Here is a 24,528-nt window from a genome sequence, read left to right on the forward strand (position 1 = left end):
TATCCTTGAGCAAAGTATAGACTATTATATATTGCCGGAAAGCCCTGGATGTCTACTTTCCAACGCAATTGGAAGCGCGCCATTTTGAGTTCTGTAGCTCCAGAAAATCCACTTTGAGTGCAGGGAGGTCAGAATCCAACAGCATCAGCAGTCCTTTTTCAGCCTGAATCAGATTTTTGCTCAGTTCCCTCAATTTCAGCCAGAAAAATACCTAAAATTACAGAAAAATACACAACTCATAGTAAAGTCCATAAATATGAATTTTTCCTAAAAACTAATGGAAATAAACTAAAAACTAACTAGAATATACTAAAAACTATATGAAATTAACCCCAAAAAGCGTATAAAATATTCGCTCATCAAGGTATCTTGAACAAGATGTACTTCTCCGCTAGTTGTTAAAGCAGTTCTCTCTTTGCTACATCAATGATAACATTGGTAGTGGCTAGGAAAGGTCTTTCAAGGATGATGGACTCATCCTCATCTTCCTCAGTATCTAAAACTATGAAATTTGCAGGGATGTAAAAGTCTTCAACCTTTACTAAGACATCCTCCAGTAAGCCATATGCTTTTTTCATTGACTTGTCTACCATCTTCAGTGAGATGTTTGCAGCTTTACCTCAAAGATTCCCAACTTCTCCATCACAGAGAGTGGCATAAAGTTTATACTTGACCCTAGGTCACACAGAGCCTTCTCATAGGTCATGGTGCCTATGGTTCAAGGAATTAGGAAGCGTCCGAGATCCAGAAGCTTTTGAGGCAGCTTCTGCTGAACCAAAGTACTGAGTTCTTTGGTGAGCACTGGAGGTTCTTCCTCCAATGTCTTTACTCCAAATAGCTTGGCATTTAGCTTCATGAGATCTCCTAGGTACCGAGCAACTTGCTCTTCCCTAGTTTTCTCATCCTCATTAAAGGATGAGTATTCATCAAAACTCATGAATTGCAAGAGTGCTTGCAAGGGGACCTCTATGGTCTCTACATGAGCCTTGGCTTCTTTTAATTCTTGGATAGGGACTTCATCAGTGGGTGTTGAATAGTCAGTAGGAATACCTTTACTGGCATTAAAATCCATCTCTTGTGGTTTTTGGGGTGTTGAACGCTCAGTGGGGATATCTTCACTGGCATTCAATGCCAGCTTCTCTGCCATTTCGGGCGTTGAACGCCTAGGAGGGACCTCCTTCCTAGCGTTCAACACCATTAAAGGTGTAGCGTTGGGCGTTGAACGCCCATTAGGGAGCTCATCATTGGCGTTCAACGCCAGATTACTCCCTTCAGATTCGGCCTCTGCTTCAGTAGTGATGGCCTTGCACTCTTCTCTTGGGTTTACTTCAGTGTTACTAGGAGGAGTCTCAGGGATTCTCTTGCTCAGTTGACCAACTTGTACCTCTAAATTTCTCTTGGAGGACCTTGTTTTAGTTATGAAACTGTGGGTGGTCTTAGAGAGGTTGGAGACTTTAGTGACTAAGTCAGAAAGGATCTGCTTAGGAGTCTCCATATGTTCCTGAGAAGATGGGTATGGTGGCCTGTTGTTGAACCTATTCTGGGTTCTTCCACCTTGACTATTATTTAAGCCTTGCTGAGGCTTCTGTTGATCTTTCCATGAAAGGTTAGGATGGTTCTTCCATGAAGGGTTGTAGGTATTTCTATAGGGTTCTCCCATGTAATTCACCTCCTCCATCATGGGTTGTTCAGGATCACAAGCTTCTCCTTTAGAGGAAGCTTCTTGAGTGCTGCCAGCTGCAGCTTGCATTCCAGTCAAATGCTGAGAGATCATATTAACCTGTTGGGTCAAGATCTTATTCTGAGCCAATATGGCATTCAGAGTGTCTATTTTAAGAACTCCTTTCTTCTGAGCTACCATATTATTCACAGGTTTTCTCTCAGAAGTGTACATGAATTGGTTGTTTGTAACCATCTCAATGAGTTCTATTGCTTCTGCAAGCATTTTCTTCAAGTGGAGTGATCCACCTGCAGAGTTGTCCAATGATATTTTAGATATCTCAGAGAGACCATCATAGAATATGCCTAAGATTAACCATTCTGAGAGCATGTCAGAAGGACATCTCCTGATCAATTGCTTGTATCTTTTCCATACTTCATAGAGGAATTCACCTTCTTTTTGTCTGAAGGTTTGAAATTCCACTCTGATTTTGCTCATTTTTTGAGGAGGAAAGAACTTGGCCAAGAAAGTATTGACCAAATTTTCCAAAGAGTATAGGCTTTCTTTAGGTTGAGAGTCCAACCATATCTTAGCTCTATCTCTCACTGTAAGAATTGAAACTAATCAATCAGTTAATTAAGCGATTATATTGCTCACGTTATGTTCCAAAAAGTTAGAGTGAGAATTTGAGAATTTAAATATGATTTTTGGACTCAGTAGGTCTTTCTGAGTCAGAAAATATATTTTCTGCGAAAAACCGTGAAAAACCATGAACCGGCAGTTGAACCTGTAGAACCGGTTCAAGTCTACCCGATACTGTGTGAGGAAAAGTGAAAACAGTTGAAAACCTTAGAAAAATATTAGAAGTAAAAAACCGGGCGTTAATTTTAAAGGTTTGGCCCGAAGTTAGGCCAAACGGGCTAAAAACGCTAACGGGTTGGACCGGGCCAAAGTTGGGCCCAAGCCCAACATATATATAAGGGTTCATTAATGAACCCAAACACCCGTAACACACAAACAAACACACTAACACAGCTGAGAAGGAGAAGAAGAGAACCTCCATTTTTACTATTCACTTCAATCTTCCCAAGCTCACATCTTGAGCTACAGAGCTCAGATCGCCGCACCGTTTGCGGCTACGCGTTCCTTGTGAAGAACTCTACAAAACCCATATAAGAAACTGGTAAGTAAAGCTCGAATTCCTCTTAGTTCTTCTCCTCAAAGTTTTGAGTTTTAGGGTTTTTGGCTAAGTGAGTTTTTGTGATTTTGGATGTTTAGGTTCACTCTATTCCTTGCTTAGCATTGAGTTTTGACTTCCAAAGCTATTGATAAAGGTAAGAGACTTTGAACCTTTGTGAGATTATGTTTATGTTGAACCCTAGGTTGATTTGTGGTGATTTATATGTATATAGCTTGATTATTGTGAGTTTGGAGTTTGTTGGTGCTTGTTGGTGCTTGTTGGAGTACATTGGTGGTTGGATTGTGGTTGAAAGCTCATTTGGTGCTCATTTTGGGTTTTGGTGCATATAAAAAATTGGCCAAGGTATGGTTTCGGTTTCCTCTATGTAGTATATAATATTCATGGACACTTAGGCTAGTCACCTAAAGGATAGGTATGAATTATAATGGTTGATGAGTTGTGAATATTGATGTATGATGATTTATTGTGAATTGGTGGTGATATGGTGATGATGATTGATATTGTGAATTTGAAAAGTGAATTGTGATAATATGTGTGATGTTGGAATTGATGAATTGGTAAAGTGGTTGGAAAATGTGAAAGAAGTTTGATTAGAATGTGTTATATGTGATATATTTATGTTGAGAAGGAGGAGGATGAAATGTGAAGGAAAATGTGGTAAGATAGGTGTAGTATGACAAAGAGGGTAGATTTTGATGAGAAACGGAATTTGGAATGATTCGGTATGGTTTTGATTGTGTTTTATGAGAAGTTGTGGAAATTGTGAACTTGGATAAAAGTTGGTTTTTGGTGAACTTTGTTCGATCATAACTTTTGCCTCGGTTTTCAAAATTGATTGGAATTTGTTTGAAATTAAAGCTTATTGAAAACCCTTCAATTTGATATGAAGTTTGTAAAATTTGAAATTTTGTAGAGAAAGTTGCAGAATTTCAGGATTTCTGATATGTGCGTACGCACAGCTTTGTGCGGATGCACAACCCTGTGAAAATCTTGATTTGTGCGGACGCACAGACCTGTGCGAACGCACAGGCAGGGAAATGTGTTCTGCTTGCAGTGTTAGCACAGCTTGTACGCGTACACATCAACGAAGAATTGTGACCTGTGCAGACGCAGAACCCTGTGCGCACGCACAAGTCGAGACGGGTCGTCTGTTGGGGGCGCTAGCACGCCCTTTGCGAGTGAACTGACTTTGAAAATTTTGACACCTGTGCGTACGCACACCACTGTGCATACACACACATTTTAAAACTCTCCAGAGCATGCGCGTGTACACCCCTGTGCGGCCGCACACGCTCTGTTTCTCAAATTTTTCCCAACAAGGTTGTAATCTTCTATAACACCATTTTAGGACTTTTGGGCCTAGTGTTGAATATTTAAAACATGGGAAAGAATTTAATGGATTTTGGATGATATTATTTGGAAAACTTAGAAGATGGAGGTCTAGGTTTCGGGTGTACTGGGATGGTTTGATGGTATATGAGGAATGGTTGATGTATGAGATGAGAATTGAGGAACTGATGAGTTCGAAATGGAAATGTGAATTGAGAGTGGTTGAGATGAGTCGAGGACTCGAAAGGATGATGAGGAATCACTGTTATATTGAAAATATTTTCTGAAAATCCACTGAACTACTATTTTAGATTGAGATTATGAGACGCTATGCGCCCGGTAGGGGTGTGTGTTTGGATCCCGCCTGTCGAGGTAGCGGCGGTAGCGTAAGGGCGGTGGTTTGTCCCACTTGCGCTTAGATGCGAGGTCAGTGGCAAGAGTATCCCACTCGTATCCCTTCGGATCATCAGAGTGTGCAGGCATAAAACCTTGGATAGTGAACCAAGCACTATATCTCGAGGGTTCCCTATAATGATTCCGAAGGGCGACATCTCCATGGAGATGTACGGCTTGGCAGTTGAACCGACAATGTGATATCACAGCCAGTAGGACAGGCATTCATCATATGTATTTTCTATTTGTTTGCATGCTTTGACTACTTGAAATGGCTTGCCTATTTGTATAACATGCCTAATTGCTATTTGAATTAATTGCCTTATATGCTTCTACTTGTGTTTTACTTGTATTGTATATTATCTGTGTTTTCTACTGGGATTGAGGAGGTTCGGAAGGCAGTGGCAATGGGATCGCATGGAGGGTCGGTTGGTGAAGGCTGTGGGACAGCGGTGTTTGGTTAGAGTAGAAACCCCCTAAGATAGATTACCCGGTTTAATTATGTTAAGGTTTATATATTATGCTAATTTGTTTTAGTAAGCCTTAAGTTTGAAATCTTGTGATGGATATGAAGATTAGGATTGCCTTTGGCGTCCCGGGGTCTTATATCCTACATCACTGGGCACTGTTACCATATTGAGAACCTCCGGTTCTCATACCATATTACTGTTGTATTTTTTAGATGCAGGTCGCAACCCCCTCGGTGAGTTGTCTGGTTGGTGATAGAAGCGGAGGATCCGGATATCTTTTTGAGTCTTTTTGACTTATTTTGTATATGTCTCTCACTTTTGTATTTTGTTTTGCCTAGAGGCTTGTATTTGAAAGAACAAAACTTGTATAACTGTTTTTACTGTCAGGTTTTGTATGTATGTATATATGGCTAGCCGGCTTAAAATCCGCGAGCCGTGGCTAGACGATTATGATATTACACTATTATATTTTGATCTATCTTATCTATATCTTGTGCTTTAAGTTAGAAGCTTCGTTAGTACGTTTGCGCTTTTTAAATCCTGTTTTTGATCTATATCCTTCCTCGGGCTTCTAGATTATACTATTCTTTATATATATATATATATATATATATATATATATATATATCATATGTATGAGTTTAGAACTGTCGTGATCTCTGATTAACCTTTGCTTTACGACGCGAGGTAAAACTTAGGCTAATTAGGGTGTTACATTTAGTGGTATCAGAGCCTGGTTCGTCCTCGTGAGCCTGAGGGATGTACCGATTGTGCTTCATTGCATACTCTGGGTCATTTTTCTTTCATTCTATTTAGGTTATCTATTTGATATTTCATAGCATGCTTGTTTGTGAGTGCCTGTCTGGGGATACTTGAAACACTAGGCTTTTGATATTGAGACTGGTCACCTTGATATGAACTGTTTGGTGTAGACAGGAAACCCAATGGCCACTCGCAGATGAGGTCGAGCACGTACACGAGAAAGTAGGAATGAACAACCAGCTAATAACCATGCCAAGTTCATGGCGGCAATGACGAATCTGGCGAATACCATGGAAGTGAATGTTGCTGCGACTTTGCAAGCTGTGCAGAGGTTAGCTCAATCGACCGAAAATGGAAACAAAAATGGAGAGGGTGCTGAGGGTAACTTGAAAGGTGTTCCGAGAACTCTAGCTGCTTTTCGGGAAAGCTGACCCGCCGGTTTTCACTGGTTCAACAAACCATACTGAAGCAAACAATTGGTTCCAAGCTGTGGAGTGTGCATTGCTAACTCAACATGTACCGTATGACTAGTTCGTAGAGCATGCGGCTTATCAACTAGTGGGAGAAGCTCAGCAATTGTGGTGAGGAGAGCGCCGACTACTACACCAATAGAATGTGAGCATTACTTGGGTGTTATTCGGGGAAGCTTTCAACAAGAAGTACTTTTTTGAGTCAATAAAGGAGGCCAGAGAGTTGGAGTTCTTACAGCTGAAGCAAGGGTCCATGACTATAGCTGAATACACTAGTAAGTTTGAGGAACTTTGTAAGTTCTCGAGAATAAGTAAGGGTACCCCTGAGTCCTATGAAGGCTGAAAATGCGTTAAATACGATGTAGGGCTGAGGGAAGATATTAGACGTGTCGTGGCTCCATTGGAGATTAGGAGATTCTCTGAATTGGTGAAGAAGGCGAGGGTTGTCGAAGAATATGCAAGGATGGTAGCCTCGTGAAGGGGAACTCATAGAGGAAACTCTAGTAGGGAACGCGATGATTACCTCGGAACAAGGGGACAGAACTTTAAGAAAGATGGACATACTCCTCAGCATCTACAAGGTCAAGGGAACCTCAGAAGGGACAACAAAGCCCAGTTTCATCAGGCGAAAGGAAATGGCCGATGCTATGCTTGTGGGAAGCCTGGACGTATATCTAATTATTGTCGCCGCAGGAGGAACCGAGATGAGGGTCAGAATCAACAGTCAGGCCGTGTGCCTACCTTGCATGCACGGTACGACAAGGTCAGATTCTCCGACGAGAGGTAAGCGTATGCATTGAGTATTAAATTGCTTGGATATGAGAGTAGTCTAGTTCTATCTCTGCAAAGTCGCCATTAGGATTTCAAGGGCTTAGAGTCGTGTTGAGAGTAAACCATGGGAAAAGAAGGATTCTATTGGCAGTAGTCGAGGATTTTGGACTTATGATGACGAACGATCCAAGTGGACGTGCCGAAATGGTTACCAGGCATGACTAGAAGTCTTGACGATACCCTGTATGGGTGATGGGTGCGGTTCAGCAGTAGTGGCAACGGAAATACCGACTGATGTCTTTGCGGTTTTTAAACAATGATTTTTGCATTTTAAGGATTAAAATGATTTTCAAGTATGGTTTGGAGCTTTGGTATAAATAATTTGGTTTTTAAACTAGGATTGGAACTTTCAATCAAATGATACGATTTAAAAAGGAAGGTGAGTCCTAAGATTTTGTTAACTTGCGATTTTGTTTTGCAAAATTTAACTTATCCAAAAGGGATTAAAATGGAAGGGTTTTGATTTAAGGGTTTCAATGAATTTAGGAAAATCCTGCTTTAAGATGACTCATTTATAAACAAAATGTTTTTAACTCTTTTAATAAGGTTTTAACAATGGACTCATTTAGATTGAACTTGTTTTAAAGGTTTTGAAAAATACTACAAAATCGGCATTTGGTTAAGGAAAAATCTTCGGATTCTTAACGACGATAATCAGAGTGACGCAGCAGAAGGCGAGAGAGTTTTCAGACTTTAAAGCAGAAGTTAACTTCAGCACCTATTTTAATCTTGTTGGCACCACATGAACCATTCGAAATGTACTGTGATACTTCTCTGAAGGGTTTGGGTTACGTGTTGATGCAACACCGGAATGTGGTAGTAGACACATTGAATTGAAGGTCCTTGACAATAGCTTGGATGAGAATCAAGGAAGAGGAGTTAGTGGATAAGTTTGTGGATCTTAAGTTGACCATTGGTGAAATCGCTGGAAGAGCTTGTTTGTATCAGTTGCAGATTTCAAGTACGTTTAAGACGGAGATTCAAAAGGCTCAGCAAGATGAACAAAAGCTTCAGCAATTGTTTCAACCAGTGGATGATAAATGGCGTGGAGAATTCACCAAGGATGATGAAGCGTTTTGGAGATATAAGGGAAGAAATTGCATACCAGATGTCGGGAGTTTGAGGCAAAACTTGTTGTTGGAGGCTCACAACAGTGGGTTTTCCATTCATCCCAGAAGTACAAAGATGTATTATGACTTAAAGAAGATGTTCTGGTGGCCTGGGATGAAAGGTGATGTAGCTACATTGGTATCTAAGTGCCTGACATGTCAGAAAGTGAAGATAGAGCTTCAGAAGCCGTCGGGAGTGCTACAGCCTCTTGAGATAACTCAGTGGAAGTGGGATGGAATTGCAATGGACTTTGTGACCGGTTTACTGAGGACTAGGTCAGGATTTGATGTAATTTGGGTGATCATGGATCGCTTAACCAAATCCGCTCATTTTCTGCCTATCTGAGTGAACTGTTCTATAGAGGAGTTGGCTAGGTTGTATATAAAGGAGATAGTAATATTGCATGGTGTGCCGTTGAGCATAGTATCGGACCGTGATCCCCGATTCACATCAAGGTTTTGGGGAGCTTTCCAAAGAGCTTTCGGTACGAAACTATGTCTCAGCACCGCATATCATCCGCAAACTGATGGACAGTCAGAAAGGACTATTCAGACATTGGAGGATATGCTGAGAGCATGTGTTCTGGATCAACCCGGAGGTTGGGACCGTTACATGCCATTGGTGGAAATGGCATACAACAATAGCTTTCATGCGAGCATTGGGATGGCTCAGTATAAGGCCTTATATGGACGGAAGTGCCAGTCTCCACTTTATTGGTATGGATCTGGTAAAGCAAGTGCATTGGATCTAAATTTGGTAGCAGAGGCTACTGAGAAGATTAAGAAGATTCTGGAAAGGATTCTAACTGCTTAGAGTCGATAGAAGAGTTATGCGGACCAGAGAAGGAAATCGTTAGAGTTTGAAGTGGGAGAGCATGTATTTCTGAGAGTTATATCGACAAATGGGATTGGAAGAGCAATCATGACCAAGAAGTAGAATCCAAGATATATAGGACCGTTCGAGATATTAAGGTGTTTCGGGCCAGTGGCGTATCAAGTAGCTTTGCCATCCCATCTGTCTAACTTGCATGACGTATTCTATGTGTCACAACTCCATAAGTACACGTCGGATGCGGCTCATGTGTTAGAGCCTGAGTCGGTGAGAGAGATTGACATTCCCACTGACACCAGTAAGAGTCGACGACACCCATGTAAAAACGCTAACAGGTTAGACCGGGCTCAAGTTGGGCCCAAGCCCAACATATATATATATATATATATATATATATATATATATATATATATATATATAAGGGTTCATTAATGAACCCAAACACCCATAACACAAACAAACACACTCACACAGCTGAGAAGGAGAAGAAGAGAACCTCTATTTTTTACTATTCACTTCAATCTTTCCAAGCTCACATCTTGAGCTACAGAGCTCCGATTGCCGCACCATTTACGGCTATGCGTTCCTTGAGAAGGAGGAGGATGAAATATGAAGGAAAATGTGATATTCTACAAAGTTACAGAATTTCAGGATTTTTGATATTTGCGTACGCATAGCCTTGTGCGGACGCACAACCCTATGAAAATCTTGATCTGTGCGGATGCACAGACCTGTGCGCACGCATAGGCAGGGAAATGTGTTCTGCTTGGAGCGTTAGCACAGCTTGTGCGCGTACACATCAACGAAGAATTGCGACCTGTGGAGACGCACAACCCTGTGCGCACGCACAAGTCGGGAAGGGTTGTCTATTGGGGGCGCTAGCACGCCCTGTGCGAGTGAACAGACTTTGCAAATTTTGACACCTGTGCATAAGCACACCACTGTGCGTACGCACATGTTTTAAAACTCTCTAGAGCGTGCGCGCGCACCCCTTTGCGGCCGCACATGCTCTGTTTCTCAAATTTTTCCTTGTTTTCAACTATTCTACCTTCCCAAAAAGGTTGTAAGCTTCTATAACACCATTTTAGGACTCTTGGGCCTAGTGTTGAATATTTAAAACATGGAAAGAATTTAATGGATTTTGGATGATATTATTTGGAAAACTTAGAAGATGGAGGTCTAGGTTTCGGGTGTACTGGGATGGTTTGATGGTATGTGACGAATGGTTGATGTATGAGATGAGAATTGAGGAACTGATGAGTTCAAAATGGAAATGTGAATTGACAATGGTTGAGATGAGTCGACGACTCGAAAGGGTGATGAGGAATCACTATTATATTGAAAATGTTTTCTGAAAAACCACTGAACTACTATTTTATATTGAGATTATGAAACGCTATGTGCCCGGTAGGGGCGTGTGGTTGGATCCCTGATCGCCTCACGGATACCGTCGATAAGGAATTTCACAAGATTTTTTGCGTTGCAAGTATAGTCCTCAACCGACAAATAATCCGCAAGTATCAAATTTAGAAGGAATTGGTTGTCACAAGTTCAACCCCAATAAAAGTAACTGAAGTATTAAAACCTCGGGTCGTCTCACAAGGAATGGGCAAACATGTGCTTCGACATTGGTTAAAAATCCGGGGTTGCAAGTCATGAGCAAGAAATTAAACTAGGAATCCTATCAAGCAAGTAATCTTGAAATGCAAGAAACTAATTCAATTGACTAAAGCAAGATGTAAATAATTCTAAACTAATAAAATAACATCCAATGTAATTCTATTCTAAACTAAACAAGTAACTACAACTAAGACAAAGCAATTAAGATTTTTGGGTTTTCAAATAAGAATGATAAAAGCAACTCTTGGCTAGACATGGAAATTGTGGTCACTATCCTTGTCTAATAACCATATCTTGACAATTATGAGGAACCAAACTCTTTAAGTCTACTTCTATACTTGAAGTATGTTAAATGGTTTGGTCAACAACAACCCATAAGGTCCAACCTAACTACTAATTAACTTAGTAGTAAGCTAGTGTCAATGGCTATCAAATTGACCACTAAGGGTTCCCAAATCGTCAAATTCATTAGATCCAATGACTTAAGTTTACCCAATTTCCTTAGCCTAGGCCAAGAGTAAAGAGAATTACTCTATAATCAAAGAAAACATTTTATCAAACACATGGTAAGCATTAATAAAAGACCTATTCAAATTGCAATTAATTTGGAACTAACAAGTACCCACTAACAATTATCAACATATAATCACTCAAACAACACAATTAATCATGGAAATCATCAATGCAATAATAACACATCAAGATTCACAAGATTCATGAGATGGGTATAAAATGATAATTGACTAGAAATCATAAATCTAACACAAGATCCAAACAAAATTATACTAGAGAATTCAAATTAAACAATTAAAACTAGTAATTAACAAGATCCAATTCAGAATTTAACAAGGAAAGATCAAATTAAAGCTAGATCTAGAGAGGAACAAGGGTTTCTTTCTCTAGAAGAACAAGAACAAAAAACTAGCTAAGAATTGTGTCTAAGTGTAAAATGATTCATCCCCCCTATTCCCCTAGCATCCTTGGGTCTTTTCCATGCAGAACCAGCTTGAATTTGGGCCTGATGAGCCTCAGAAATTTCCAGGCACGATTTCCTTTAATGAGGTCACGTGCAGCTTTTCGCGCGTGCGCGTCATGTACGCGTGCGCGTCGGTGTGGATTTCTTAATCTGCGCGGATGCGTCCATCCTTGCGCGCTGCTTTCAGCTGTCCACATCCACGCGTGCGCGTGAGGTGCGCGTGCGCGCCCATGCAGGAACTCCCAAAATCCAAATCTTCTTGTTCCTTCCTCTTGTGCATGCTTTGTTTCTCTTTTCTAGGCCATTCTTGCCCTATAAATTCTGAAATCACTCAACAAAAACATCAAGGCATCGAATGGCAATGAAAGAGGATCAAAATATAGCAATTCTAAGGCAAAATAAGCATGTTTTTCATCATGGAGCAATATTAGGAAGGGAACACAAAAGCATACAATTCTTGTGGATAAGTGTGAAAAATATTGACAAAACCCCCTAAATTCTACACATTATAAACCACAAAATTGGGGTTTATCAAATCTCCCCATACTTAAATCAAGCATGTCCTCATGCTTAAAATAAAAAGACCAAAGATCATGGTAAGAAAGGGTTTATGAAATGCAAATTTCCTAAATGAATACATGCAACCAATGTAAAATCATCTACCTACTTGGTCAAGGGTAAATCTATCCTCCAAGAACACATATGAGCATACAGGATGAAAGTGATATGTGGTTCATAAATCCTACCAAATTGAACATTACTATGGAGTGCATATAACTTGCTAGATGAACGCTTGTGAAAGCCGGGAACAAGGAGTTGAGCATCGAACCCTCACCGGAAGTGTGTCCGCTCTATTCGCTCGAGTGTATAGGGTTCGTCACTCATTCCTCTCCTAATCATACTTTCCAAGATTTGTCTTTCATCTAACAATAAAAAATTACTTAATGCATGCTTACAAGTATCATGAGGTCTTATTCATGGGTTGTAATGGGGCTAGGGTGAAAGTAGGGATGCATATGGTCAAGTGAGCTTAAAAATTTGAATCCTTGATTAACCTAAGAACCCACTAGACACATAGAACAACCTATACAACTATAATACGATACCTAGCTCCCACGAGTTTCACTTTTTACATACTCATGCATTCTTTTCAATTCACATCCCATATGCATTGTTATTATTACTTTGTCTCGGGGCATTTTTGTCTCCTTTCATTGCTTTTTCTTTTTCTATTTTTGTTTCTTCTATATATATATTTTTTCTATTTCTTTTTCTTACATACTCATATATACACAAAAAAATTTTTTTTTCTTCTTTTTGGTCCTCTTTTTCTTGGGGTTTCATGTACAAAGGTTTCAATGCATATGGTTCAATCATTCAACACACGAGTATGTTCTCAAATCCCAGAATTTTCAATTTTAATTACAAATACATGATTTACGAGTTTTGCTTGATGGTCTAGAATTTCTTCTTATAGAAGGAATAACTTCATTGTAAGCATAGTTCCAAACCAACAAACAATTCCCACATCAAAAATTTGAGTTGTCACAAGTAACAAACCCCAATTGAAAATTAACCGGAGTATTTGGACTCCGGGTCGTCTCACGAAGAGTTGCAATGAAGTGTTCAATTATTGGCTATGAAGGATGTAAGGGGTTTTTGATTGATAAGAGGCAAGAAAGTAAATGGGCAAGAAATTAAATGAGGCAAGTAATAAAGAGAGACATTTATGGCAATGGATTGAGATCATAGGCTTTCTATCCTAGTCATGCATGATTAATTCATCTTATTTAGTTAACTCACACATCGGGAGAATGTCAAACAAGACTAATTAATCATGTCACAAATATAAACAAGAATTTATCTCATTACGTCAACTCCAACAAATAAGGAGAAAGTCTAACGAGACTAGCTAATCTCAATCCAAAAGTCCTAACCAACTTACTAATTAAACTAGCAAAAATTAGCGTCAATGGAAACAATATTCCATAAGTCCTAATCAACTCACTAATTAAAGTAGCAAAAGATTAGCGTCAATGGAAACAATATTAGCTAACAACTCTAGATTACCAACATGAGTTGGGTTTTCATGACTCAAGATTGCCTAATTACTCTTTCCAAGCCAAGAATGCTCAAAATCTACTCTAACATCCTTCCAAGCATTCTATCAAACACTTGGATGGCATAAAAGGAAAGCATAGTAATTGTGTAAGAATAATAAAATCTACCAACTACCAATAGCAAGAAAAGTAAAATCAATAACTCAAATCAACAATAAAAATAACATCAAACATAAAATTGCATTAAAGGAAATTAAGATCCAACAATGTTCATAAACATAAAAGTGGCAAAATAAAGGAAATGAACAAGAGAAACTAAGAAGATTAAGATATAATAACAAGAAATTAAGAGAAGAAGCTAAATCAAAACAAGAATTAAAAGTGAGATTCAAGAAAATTAAACCTAAACTACCCTAAATTCTAGAGAGAAGAGAGAGCTTCTCTCTCTAGAATTCTACCCTAAAACAAGATGAAAACTAAACTATGACTACTTCCTTCATTCCCCCTTCAATCCTTGGGTTCAATAGCATCAGAAATGGGTTGGATTGGGCCCAAAAGGAGCTGCAAAATCGCTGGGGGCGATTTCATTAAAGTGGGTCACGGACAGCATCGACGCGTGCGCGCAAAGTGCGCGTGTGCACCCCTGAACGCGAAGCAACATATGGCAAATTTTATATCATTTCGAAGCCCCAGAAGTTAGCTTTCCAACGCAACTGGAACTGCCTCATTTGGACCTCTGTAGCTCAAGTTATGGTTGTTTGAGTGCGAAGAGGTCGGACTTGACAGCTTTACGGTTCTTCCATTTCTTCATGAGTTCTCCCACTTTACATGCTTTTCTCCTCACTTCTTCCATCCAATACTTGCCTTATGAACCTGAAATTACTCAACAAACACATCAAGGCATCGAATGGAATTAAAGTGAATTAAAATCACCAATTTTAGGGCCTAAAAAGCATGTTTTCACCTTTAAGCACAAATCAAGGGAGAATTGCAAAACCATGCTATTTCATTGAATAAATGTGAGAAAAGTTGATAAAATCCCCCAAAATAAGCACAAAATAAATCACGAAATCGGGGTTTATAAATTCTCCCCACACTTAAACCAAGCATGTCCTCATGCTAAGAATAAAGAAGGACAAGAAAAGGGTATGAACCTTTATTCAATGCAAATAAACTATATACACCTATCTATATGAATGCAACTAAATGCAAAATGATTCTACCTACTTGGTTAAAAGTAAATCAATCTCCAAGAGCATGTATGAGCAAGTAGGGCAAAGGTCATATGACGATTCATGAATCCTACCAATTCAAATACCAAAATAGAGCACAAATAGACTTGCAAGAAGAAAAGCTCATGAAAGCCGGGAACAAGGAATTGAGTATCGAACCTTCACCGGAAGTGTATCCGCTCTAGTCGCTCTAGTGTATAGGGTCGATCACTCAATTCTCTTCTAATCATGCTTTCCAAGATTTGTTTTTCATCTAACAATCAACATTTATTTCATGCATGCATACAACTATCATGAGGACTTTTCATAGGTTGTAATGGGGCTAAGGTTAAGGTAGGGATGCATATTTGGTCAAGTGGACTTGAAATTTGAATCTTTGATTATCTTAAACTTCCCACCTAACCTTTATAGCAACCTATACAATTTAGGCTAACCTAACTACCCATTTTTCACTTTTTCACATACTCATGCATTTTCTTTTTTATTACAACTCATATGCATTGATATTTATTGAGCTTCACTTTGCTTTGGGGCATTTTGTCCCCTTTTTATTTCTTTTTCTCTTTTTCCTTTTTCTATTTTTTTATTATCATTTTTTTTCTATATCTTTTTTTTTCTTTATCATTTTTTTCAAAAGTATATAGAAACGTATCAATGCATATGGTTTTACATATTTAATACATGAGCATGTACCCAATTCCCAATATTTTTAACAAAAATTAAAATCACACTTTTACCTCAACTAATGTCCCAAGTTTTCCATACCCAAATGATACATACCCTCACTAGCCTAAGCTAATCAAAGATCCAAATTAAGGACATTTATTGTTTTTCGCTTATGGGTAGTGATGTGCTAACATTAAGAACAAAAGGGATTAAATAGGCTCAAAATTGGCTAACAATGGTTGATGAAAGGTAGGCTATTTGGGTAAGTGAGCTAAATGAAATGATGGCCTCAATCATATAAATGCATGTATACATGGAATAATGGACATAAAGAATCAAACAAATCAAAGATTACAATCATAGAAAGCGAACAATGCACACAAGAATGGAAATAAGTGGTTATAAGATGTAACCACACAATTAGGCTCAAGACTCACATGCTTGTGTTCTTAGCTCAAAAACCATGTTCCAAAATAAATTCTTCAAGCAAGTACAACAAAAAAATTTTTCCAAATTGGTAGGGTGCCCTAAAAACAGTTTTCTTGGAAAAGAAATCATCACCCTAACCAAGTAGTCCTAATATAAAAAAAATGCTCAAATATGTACAAATTATGACTACATGCAACCTATCATGCAATGCAACAACTAACTAGCAAAGGAAATCAAGAATTGGTGTTGAAAGAAAGAAATTGTTACCCATGGAGATCGGTCGGACGACCTCCCCACACTTAGAAATTTGCACCGTCCTCGGTGCATGCAAAGGAGAGCAAGGTGGACGGGTTGCTACAATTGATGATCTCCTTCAAAAAGTTGTGCGGATGAACTTGTTTGTTGCCCTATTTAGAAGCATTTTCATTCCTTTCCTTCTTGGTGGCCAACCTCAAAGGAGAGAAAAAGAAAGAAAATTAAGCCTACAACAAAGATATCAAAACAAATAGAAAGTAGGCGGGGGCTAATGCTAAGTAAGAGTAAGGTTCTCACTACATGTTAGCTATGCATATAAGTGAGAAAGCAATTCAAGCAAAGGCATATTAACTAATACTTGATGCAAGAACAAGTTAAAGCATGAAGAGCACTCAAAAGCATCAAGTTCAACTAGAATAGTGGGTCATGAAAGACATGCAAGTTCATATCAATGCACAAAGAATATAAGAGTCATACAAGATTAAGCATTGATTCAAAAGTTTCATCACCCAACAATATCAAACAAGTCAAGAAGCACCAAGATTAACCAAGAAATTCTCAACAATTGAGTAAGAAAATTCAACACCATTATTAAAATAAGAAACTTAGAAAAGAAAATAAGAACAAGCTATAAAAACAAAATTAAAATGCAATGGGTGATAATAAGCAAATGCAATAAAAGAAAATGGAAGAAAGAAAAAAATTTTTTTTCTTTTTTTTTAATTATTTTTTTATTTTTTTAGAAAAAAAAATTTTTTTAAAAAGAATTTTTCAAGAGAGGAAGAAGAAGAAAAAAGAAAAAAAGAAAAAAAAAAGTAGAAAGAAAGAAGAAGAAAAGAAGAAAGAAGGAGAAAGGGGAAAGGAGAAAAACAGGGTGCAAATCCGTGCATATGCGCCATGCGTGCTTAGGCACGGATGCAGCAGATACAATCCGCGCGCGCGCGCCATGCGTGCTAAAGCGCGGATGCGACAGGGACAATCGGCGCGCGCGTGCCATGCGTGCTTACGCGCGGATTGCCTGGCACAAAGTAGGCATAAAGTGGGCACAACTCTCTGGTTTTTGTACCAGGAGTGTGATATGCACCACCGGTGCGCGCGCGCACTGCGCGCTTGGGCGCCGATTCCTTTTTTTTTTTTTTTAAGAAGCACAAACACAGAATAGGCACAAAAGTGGCACAACTCTCTGGAAAATGTACCAGGAGTGCAAATGGGTGATCGGCGCACGCGCACAAGGTGCGCTAGCGCGTCGATCTGTGAATTGCCAAAAGGGCGCGTACGCGCCAAGTGCGCGCACGCGTGGTTGGTTTGTGTCTCGTGCACAAAGTAGGCGCAAGTTAGGTACAACTCTCTGGAATTTGGCTTGGAGGTGAAATATTTACATCCACGCGTACGCGTACATGGCGCGTCCGCGTGGATGTTCGAAAATGCTTGAGGCGCGCGTATGCGCCAGGTGCGTGCACGCGCGGATTGGTGCTCTGTTTTTCAAAATTTTCCAAGTTCTTGCACCAAACCAAGCACTCCAAACCTCCAAACAGCTACCCAAATACCACAAAAGCCTTATTCAACATGCTAAACTACCAACTAAACTCAACTAATTAAACAAAATATGAAATTAAACCTATTTTACCAATATGTACAAAAGAGAAAAATGAAAAGATGTTACCATGGTGGGTTGTCTCCCACCTAGCACTTTTGTTTATTGTCCTTAAGTTGGACTTATGGGAAGCTCCTTGTTATGGTGGCTTGTGCTTGTATTCATCCTTGAACCTCCAAGAATGCTTGCTCCACAAACGGTTGTCAGAATTTCCAACCGCCTTCACCAAGCTTGGGTGAGGTTCTTCCCAAGATATGAGCTCCCAAAATTGGTCTTCATGTTGTGATCTGGGATCCCATATCTTATTTTCATACCCATCTTCTAGTTGATCATCATGATTCCAATTGGGTGGTAGGCACATAAAATTCCCAAAGAAGCCTCCAAACAACTTCCTAGACCCATACAATTTAGCTCTACACCAACCATGGCTATTCAACTTTGAGCATGCAACCATCATGAACTTAGAGTGATGCTTCCAACCACTACACAACTCTCTCTTACTCTTAACTCCACAAAGAGCTCTAAGTTGACCATCATTTTCAATCAAACCATATTCAAGTGGGAAAGTAAAGCTTAGGGATAAGAATTTTACCCACTTGAATGTTGTGTAGGATGGTGACTTAGGAAGGGGTAGTTCCAATGATCTTGTAAGTTCCACTCCTTGTGCTCTTCCTTGACTATCTCCACCTCTTTACAACTTTCCTCAACTTCAACCTCTTCCTCTTGGTGGCTTGCTTCCACTTCAATTTCTTCTTCATTGCTCACCAAAGGCATGAGAGGTGAGGTATCTTCTTCCTTACCCTCTATGTCAAACCCAATTGGAGAGGATTCAATTGTACATAAGAATTCTTCAATGATTGAATCCATCTCTTGGTCAACCTCTTCAAAGGCTTCAACCACTTCTTCCGGCTCAATTATCGTAACTTCCTCCTCTTGTTGCACTCCTTGCTTTAACTCCTCTTCTTCACCTTGAAGCTCTAAGCTCACTCCCTCACTAAGCTCCTTGGTTGCTTCTCCACATTCGTCAATGGGAGTGCCTTGGTTGCTTGGGATTAGTTGGGAGGAGGCCATATTGCTAACAGCTTCCACTAGGATGGCCATCTTGGCTCCTAGCTCCTTAAACTTCTTTTCATCCTCCTCATGTTGCCTTAAGATATGAGATTCAAGATCTCTCAATTCTTGCATGGGGGCTTCATCGGGAGGTGATAGTGGAAGAGAAGGTTCATTATTTGGGAGAAAAGTTTCAAGATCTTCCAATTCTTCATCATTCATTATATGCTCAGGAGGTTGCGCATTATCCTCCTCAACACCAAATTCAAGCTCATTGGAAGAAGGTTCAACAACTTCCACAAAATCATCAACAATGTTACTCGGTGTGGAAGTGCTCTTAAGTTTCAAATCCACCTCTTGTTCAACTTCCTCTAACTCTTCAACAATCTCTCCCTCCTTCACTTGTTGCAAGACATACCCTATCTCCTTGTCCTCATGTTGAGATTCTAAAATCTCCTTCATGCTCCTTTCTTCGGTTGATTTCTCACACTCATCCGTGGAGATGCTTTGCTTGTTGCATGAGTCCCATGAGTCCAAGTTGGCTTTAATTTTGGCAAGGTTAGCCTCAATAGCTTCATAATTCCTCCTTTGGGCTTCCTCTTGATCCTTTTGACGGATTATTGCTTGAAGCCGATCCATTTCTTCATTGAGACGATCCATTGACTCTTGGATGGATGGATGTAGGTGTTCTTCCTTGGAGGGTTGTGGTGGAAAGGGAAATTCATTATATGGTTGAAAGTTATCATACATGGGAGGTGATTCATCTTGGTAAGGGTAGTGAGGTGGTGGTTCTTGAGGGTATTGGTGGTGGAATTGGGGTGGTTCTTCATATGGTTCATATGATTCACAAGGTGGTTGGTATGGTAGATATGGGTTGGGGTCATATGGAGGTGCTTGGTGAAAAGGGGCTTGTAAGTAAGGTGGTTCAAAATTATGTTGAGGAGGTGGTTCATAGGCATATGGTGGTGGTTGTTGACAATCATAATAAGGGTCACCATATCCATTAGATTGATATGCATTAGGATGAGAGTTATACCCATAAGAATCCGGAGGTTGTTGTTGCCAAGAAGGTTGATCAATCCCTTGAGGCTCCTCCCATCTTTGATTGTTCCATCCTTGATGCACATTCTCATTGTAGTTCCCATTTTCTACAATATAAATTGAACCAAACTCATAGCCAAAGTGATGAGAATTCATAGTAACAAACAAAAACAAAAACTAACAAAAATAAGCAACAAAATTCTAAGACTAACAAAAACTAACAAATAAGTAAAAAGCAAACATATTCACAATATTCACAATAGCCAACAATATAACACCATTGCAACTCCCCGGCAACGGTGCCATTTTGATTTACGAGTTTTGCTTGATGGTCTAGAATTTCTTCTTATAGAAGGAATAACTTCGTTGTAAGCATAGTTCCAAACTAACAAACAATTCCCACATCAAAAATTTGAGTTGTCACAAGTAACAAACCCCAATTGAAAATTAACTGGAGTATTTGGACTCCGGGTCGTCTCACGAAGAGTTGCAATGAAGTGTTCAATTATTGGCTATGAAGGATGTAAGGGGGTTTTTGATTGATAAGAGGCAAGAAAGTAAATGGGCAAGAAATTAAATGAGGCAAGTAATAAAGAGAGACATTCATGGCAATGGATTGAGATCATAGGCTTTCTATCCTAGTCATGAATGATTAATTCATCTTATTTAGTTAACTCACACATCGGGAGAATGTCAAACAAGACTAATTAATCATGTCACAAATATAAACAAGAATTTATCTCATTACGTCAACTCCAACAAATAGGGAGAAAGTCTAACGAGACTAGCTAATCTCAATCCAAAAGTCCTAACCAACTTACTAATTAAACTAGCAAAAATTAGCGTCAATGGAAACAATATTCCATAAGTCCTAATCAACTCACTAATTAAAGTAGCAAAAGATTAGCGTCAATGGAAACAATATTAGCTAACAACTCTAGATTACCAACATGAGTTGGGTTTCCATGACTCAAGATTGCCTAATTACTCTTTTCAAGCCAAGAATGCTCAAAATCTACTCTAACATCCTTCCAAGCATTCTATCAAACACTTGAAAGGCATAAAAGGAAAGCATAGTAATTGTGCAAGAATAATAAAATCTACCAACTACCAATAGCAAGAAAAGTAAAATCAATAACTCAAATCAACAATAAAAATAACATCAAACATAAAATTGCATTAAAGGAAATTAAGATCCAACAATGTTCATAAACATAAAAGTGGCAAAATAAAGGAAATGAACAAGAGAAACTAAGAAGATTAAGATATAATAACAAGAAATTAAGAGAAGCTAAATCAAAACAAGAATTAAAAGTGAGATTCAAGAAAATTAAACCTAAACTACCCTAAATTCTAGAGAGAAGAGAGAGCTTCTCTCTCTAGAATTCTACCCTAAAACATGATGAAAACTAAACTATGACTACTTCCTTCATTCCCCCTTCAATCCTTGGGTTCAATAGCATCAGAAATGGGTTGGATTGGGCCCAAAAGGAGCTGCAAAATCGCTGGGGGCGATTTCATTAAAGTGGGCCACGGACAGCATCGGCGCGTGCGCGCAAAGTGCGCGTGCGCCCCCCTGAACGCGAAGCAACATATGACAAATTTTATATCATTTCGAAGCCCCAGATGTTAGCTTTCCAACGCAACTGGAACCGCCTCATTTGGACCTATGTAGCTCAAGTTATGGTTGTTTGAGTGCGAAGAGGTCGGACTTGACAGCTTTACGGTTCCTCCATTTCTTCATGAGTTCTCCCACTTTGCATGCTTTTCTCCTCACTTCTTCCATCCAATACTTGCCTTATGAACCTGAAATTACTCAACAAACACATCAAGGCATCGAATGGAATTAAAGTGAAATAAAATCACCAATTTTAGGGCCTAAAAAGCATGTTTTCACCTTTAAGCACAAATCAAGGGAGAATTGCAAAACCATGCTATTTCATTGAATAAATGTGAGAAAAGTTGATAAAATCCCCCAAAATAAGCACAAGATAAATCACGAAATCGGGGTTTATCAATACACACATTTACATCTACCCAAGTTCCCAAGTACATCCTCCCAATTGAATGATACACACCTCCACTTACCTAAGCTAATCAAGGATCCAAATCTAGGAACATTCATTGTTTTTCGCTTGGGGTTGTTGATGTGCTCTATTTAAGAACAAAAAGGGTTTATCATGGGCTCAAAATTGGTTAGCAATAGTAGTTAAAAGGGTTAAGGCCGTTTGGGAAAAGTGACTATTGAAATGATGGCCTCAATCATGTAAATGCATTCATACACAAAGTAATGGACATATAGAATTAGACAAAGCAAGGATTACAATCATAGAGTGAGAATAATGCACACAAGAATGGGAAATAGTGGTTAGAAGAAGTAACCACACAATAGGCTCAAAACTCACATGCTTGTGTTCTTAGCTCAATCACTATGTTCCAAAATACATTTTCAAAGCAAGTTTACCGCAAAAAATTTTTTTTTCAAAATTGGTAGGGTACCCCGAAATTACAATTTCTTGGGGAAGAAGTCATTATTTTGACCAAGTAACTCTATAGGAACTAACTATCATGTAGGGAGTATTTACAAGCAAGACTAACTACACATGCAATGTACTAACTATTAAGCAAAAGATAAATCCATGGGTGTTGAAAGGAAGAGATTGTTACCCATGGAGATCGGTCGAACGACCTCCACACACTTAGAATTTAGCACGGTCCTCCGTGCTATCAACAATGCACAAGGGACGGTCGGGACCGGAACCATCACTATCCCCTTCATTAGAGCTCCCATCACTTGGGTTTGAGGTGGACGTGGATATTTCAGGTTCCTCCATGCTAGGGGTAACACAACGCAGAAGCTTCTTGATATAAGTGTATCAGCGTTGGTTGCGCCGCTCATATCTATCAATCTTTCGGTGTAGATCTTCTATCCTTTGATGGGTGGATCTTTGCTGTGGTGGTGATGATGAGGTGGAAGGAATAGTAGATGGAAGGGGTATGTCAAGGCTTGGGTTGTTCATGGAAAGATGTAAGTATTTTTCGCTTGGGACCACATCGCCCTTAGCCGGAATTATGGCCTTCGTGTCCATGTCTTCCCAAGGAACACCCACAGCAGCAACTAAATTAGATACCAATGCTGGAAATGGCAAATTACCACGGCCGTGGACTTGACCCATCACTTGCTTAATAAGAGGCGGAATGTTCACCGGTCTTTCCGTGAGAACACACCAAACAAGCAAAACAAGATCCACCGTGAAAGACGACTTGTGGGTGCTAGGTAGTACATAGTGGGAAAGGATCTGGGCCTAAGCTCTAGCTTCTACAGTGAGGAAACGTGTGTCAATGCACTTGGGCCTCATCCGGAGTCGACCATGGATCCAAAATGCCTCTGGTTCAGCAATGACTCGGAGAATCAAGTCCCAGTCAAATCCAAACTTTTCTCACTGATGTAAGACCTCTTGGTAGCCATCCATGTCACTTGGTACCGGTACTTGCTTCCTACGCACGTATACCGCTTGAAGAGATGGAAGATGGTAGTTAGTGGAGAATTCTACCACCCATGAGAGGTTGACCTCTTGTGGTTTTCTCAGAAGAAACTCCCATCCTCGCCGTCCAATGCGGGGTAGAATACAAGGAGCAACCTTGTCCGGCGAGGCGAGTAGATGCTCAGCATGATAGTTCCTCTCAACCATGGCGGGGAACACAAGTTCACAGAAGCGGTTGGGGAACCTTGAAGAATCCTTTGCCGGTTTACTCTTCTCATTTTCATCAATAGGAGCGGGTGCCTTCGCCTTCTTAGATAGGGGCTTGGCTCCTAATAAAGAGTGCGCCTTAGAGTTTGACCTTTGGGGTGCCCTCTTTGCGGCCGGTTTCCTTGAAGCTTTCTCCTTGCCTTTCTTGGTGGCCATCCTGAAAAAGGAGGGGAAAAAGGAAAGTATTAAACCCAAAGAATCATCTCAACAAAAACATGCAAGTGAAAGATCGTGCCCAAAAAAAATATTGCAACAAAGTAATCATAGAGACATGGGTCATAACACTTGGCATAGGATGCAAGAGGGAGTGAAGCATGCAATATGGCATGAGAAGAATAATCTCAAGCATCCATAACAATGAGCAAGTCATGTTCAATGAGTATCTAATTAGCAAGTAATAAGTAAAGTGGATTCAATGCACCTAGAAGAAAGCAAGTGAATGAGGAGGAAGCACCAAATTGAAGATATATGACTAGAATAAACCAAAATGGCATATGTGCATTTTCTCGAACACTTGGTGTTCCGAGGGTTACCTAAAACTGTAGGTCGATCTCGGACGAGATCTTCTGTACTGGTTGGAGCTAACGCGTCCGGCTGGTGAGTGGTGACCGGAACCGCCGTGTCCGACTGGTTGGACTTGGTGGTGGTGCTGATCCTTCGTCACCGGAGGGTGGTGGTACCTGCAAGGGACTCCGATGCTTAAGTTAGCAAGGGTATTAAGCATGTTTTTAGTAGAATCAGAGTATGAGTTATACCTGGATGCTCCAGTGTATTTATAATATTGGTAGAGTGATCT

The 24,528-nt window shown here is 39.7% G+C and overlaps 1 non-coding gene across 1 annotated transcript; it reads left to right on the forward strand.

Annotated features, from left to right (window-relative positions):
• Nucleotides 1-2,043: 2,043 nt before the first annotated feature.
• On the forward strand, nt 2,044-2,152 carry LOC112767855 (small nucleolar RNA R71). Its single transcript, XR_003185295.1, has one exon. It is a non-coding gene; the product is annotated as a small nucleolar RNA R71 (small nucleolar RNA).
• The last annotated feature ends 22,376 nt before the right edge of the window (nt 2,153-24,528 follow it).

Source organism: Arachis hypogaea, chromosome 17, assembly GCF_003086295.3.
Source record: "Arachis hypogaea cultivar Tifrunner chromosome 17, arahy.Tifrunner.gnm2.J5K5, whole genome shotgun sequence".
NCBI lineage: Eukaryota > Viridiplantae > Streptophyta > Magnoliopsida > Fabales > Fabaceae > Arachis > Arachis hypogaea.